The 3,566-nt window shown below is 36.3% G+C and overlaps 1 pseudogene; it reads right to left on the bottom strand.

Moving 5' to 3' along the window:
- LOC107468783 (GDSL esterase/lipase At2g42990-like) overlaps nucleotides 1-2,250 on the bottom strand; it is a 12,441-nt pseudogene extending 10,191 nt beyond the window's left edge.
- Nucleotides 2,251-3,566: the final 1,316 nt, after the last annotated feature.

Raw genomic sequence — 3,566 nt, 5'->3', positions numbered from 1 at the left:
TCCAAGTATGGGGCCCTCCCCCACGCTTCTCGAAAAAACCCCACAATGGCCGCCTCCACCCCGTCCTGGTCATCCAGACCATACTTCTTACAAGGGGAGGCCTCCAACCAATAGAGGGGGAAGCGAGGGGAAGAATTCTCATCCAGGAAAAATGGGTGGTGACCCTCTACAGCTTGCACTTTGAAAAAATAATTTTTGAAGTCATGGAAGGATTCATCAAAAAGAGTGAAAATCCTCCGACCTTATATGGCTCGGAAGGATACCCATTGTTGTTTGTTGTTTAGCCCACTAAAGGGCTTAGTCATATGGAAAAGAAAGAAGAAAATCCTCAAAGAAGTCAGAAAGTCCAAAGCGTGACTAACAAACTGAAAAATCTTCAGAAAACCCCAAGAATTGGGGTGAAGTTGAGTAGGGGCAACTCGACAGTGGTGCAAAACAGATACTTCAAAATCCGAGAAAGGAAGGAAAACACCCAAGCGGGTGATCATACATTCATACATAAAGAAAAAATGAGGGGCCGCCTCATTGATTCTCCCAAAACAGACCCGGTCTTCAGGACCTGGGATTATCAGTTCATATTTTGGCTCGTCCTCCTCTGAAGTACAAAGCCTGTGATGAGTACGAAGATGAGTGATAAACTCAGCGTCGACCAAGGGTTCCTCCCCAAGGACCGTGACATCAACCCATTGAGAAAGAACATCTACAGAAGCCATTTTTTCTTTATATAAAAGGTAACAGAAACCTACAAAAAGAAAAAAGAAAAAGAAAATCAAAAAACACGGTCCCTAAAGAGAGGGGATACGAAGCCGAAATCTACAGACCAACCTATCCACCCACAAAACAAAAGCATGCAAACATAAGGCATGACGTGAAAGAAGTAAAACTAACCTTCGTCCGAAAAGTGAAGGTTGGAAAAAGCAGAAATCTTCGAGCACCAGAATGCAGCACGAGCAAGGAAAGAAGAAGTTTGAAAGATTGCAGAAACGGAAAAATGAAAGAGAGGGAAAGTATTTATAAACATGCTAAGGGGCATAATGGTAAAAGCGGAGCAGTCATTAATGAGATTGCACCGTTACCAAAGCCCTCAATGCTTCCCTAACGGACACGATGCTTGAATTGACGTAACTGTCAGAAACAAAGGGTCGCGAAAATCACGTCGGTTTATAAGACCCATGTTCTCTCCGAATAAGTCGGCTACGAACCCGAGTTAAATACTTGAACCCAAGCTCTAAGAGACTTTGGGCTCAAGTAGGGGCACTGTTCATACCCTGGCCCAATGTCAAAGGCCCAGGTCCAAATAAAAGGCCTAATCTGTAGGATTAAGCCTAGCTAAGTACCGGCTTTCACGTAAGAAGTCGGTATCAACCACGACTTGCTCTAAAGAAGTCGGACATGAGATTAGCTGGGCAGATAAACACTCAATTCAAATGAGTAACCGCCCCTAAAATCTCTCCAACCGCTTCATAAAGCCATATCTTAACCTCCCTAAGATAATGGGACGGTTAACACCCTAAAGATACGGCACTACTCCAACGGTGGTTATTGGCTCACCACTATAAATACACTGACACCCCTCAGGTATCTCTAAGCCCAATACTCTCTAGACCTGCTAACACCCTTGCTGACTTAGGCATCGGAGTGTCCTTGCAGGTACCACTCCCCATTCACCCACTTGTACAAGTCGGAAGGAGGCTCCAGCGTGTAAACCAACTCGGAGTTCACCCTTCGTGGACGATTGGGCCAACCTACACCATTCATTCCATTAATCTCTGGTTACCCACAGTAACAAATACATTTACTAAGAGTAATTTCTAGTGCAAAATATATAGAGTGAAAGTAATAACACACACTTACAACAACATTTGAAGTAGCATTGTCAAACCCAGTTCTAGCAGACGCAAAACAAACACCATTAGAATAATTGGCCTAAGACCAAAGGCCTCAGAGATAAAATCAGGGGCAATTTTTCCATTTGAGAATCTCCCTGTTGTGTTTCCATCAGGAAAATCACGCCCATAAGGCTCAAAGTTGCTCCTTGCAATTGTTGGAATGAAGTTGTTGTTACCAGAATCAACTGATGAGTCTCCAAACACTATTATTGCTGGAACCTTGTTTTTGTTATAATTATTATTATTATTGACACTGCTGCTATGTAAAAAGAAATGAATTTGAAACAGAAATAATGAGTAACACAAAAAATTTTTCATGATAATAATGTTGGTTATGCTTTTGTGACAAAAATCCTATATTGAGTGCAGAATACTGCAGATAGAGAGGTACCTGTGACAGGTATGCTATTTATTGAGAAGGAGAGGTTATTGTCCTTTTTAATAAGAGGAAAAAATGTTAACTATCACAAATTAACAATTACATTAAGAAAATAGTAATAGACTTAATTGTAATTAGTTAGTCACTTTAGTATATACTAATTAATTATAAATTAATTTAGCTAAAAAAATTAAAATCTAAAATAATATTTGTTAGGTGGTTAACCTTATATACTTTTTTATGTATCTCAACCACTACAAAATTAATTATATCCATACATTAAAAAATTAGAGACAAAGAAGAAAGAAAAGCAAGAGATACAGATATGGCTACCTCTAATTCAATACTAAACACCGTATATACCTTTAATCTAGGTGAAAAACTTTTGAGATATTTGTCACATAAACAGCCATTACCAAAAAGACCAAAAACTAAAACAAATTAGAGCCAAAAGAAAATGTTTTAGTTTAATACTTTTTCTTACTACTCTTTATGTTTTCAAGTAAGTATTTACTTTTTTTTAATAATTTGTTTTATAAATAAATGTTGATAAAATTAGAAAACTAATTAGTATATATGGAAATGAATATTGTCACTGTTATTGATGAGAAGAAAAAAAATAGGACGATTAATAGATAAGGTAGAAATCAAAGATAATAATAAAATGAGAGTTGGATAGTGATTTTTTACTAGACCTTTAAAAATTTTATTCTTAACCATTCTAAAACCAATAATGACATCATATAATAAGATCTCACAATTTAGTGTTGAACCATACTTTAATCCTATTCATTATAGATATATATTTTTTTAGATGCTTTGCAATGTTGCGCACTCATTTGACTTAATTGTGTTTGTTATAAATAAATGTATTCAATTTATGAGTAATCATTAATCACTCATTGAAAATCATTCAAGCATATCTTAAGTGCTGTCTAAATTTTAGCTAATCCTATCATGTTTGAAATAGAGTTAATCAACAAAAATTGAAAAATTGTGCATGTTGGAAGAACTAACTAGGTAGCTGGCATCTACACAAAAGCTCCATCTTAAGTACAAATTTAAAGATCATTCACAAATCTCCCTTGATTTTGAGGGACTGACAAGAGAGATGCTACTAATAAAAAATCTTCAACTGAATTAGTTAGAATAGGTCAATGATAGTTAGTGTACAAAACAAAGTCATAACTCATTTTCTTTGCATGACTTGCATTCTAAAAAATTACAATTTCTCTCAATTCAGTTCTTTCTGATCTAATCTCTTTTTACTATCAGTTCAAGAACTTCAATAAGTTTAA

The sequence above is a fragment of the Arachis duranensis genome, chromosome 10, assembly GCF_000817695.3.
Source record: "Arachis duranensis cultivar V14167 chromosome 10, aradu.V14167.gnm2.J7QH, whole genome shotgun sequence".
NCBI lineage: Eukaryota > Viridiplantae > Streptophyta > Magnoliopsida > Fabales > Fabaceae > Arachis > Arachis duranensis.
The sequence above is the reverse complement of the archived record's forward strand: the minus strand, read 5'-3'. Positions and strand labels throughout refer to the sequence as shown.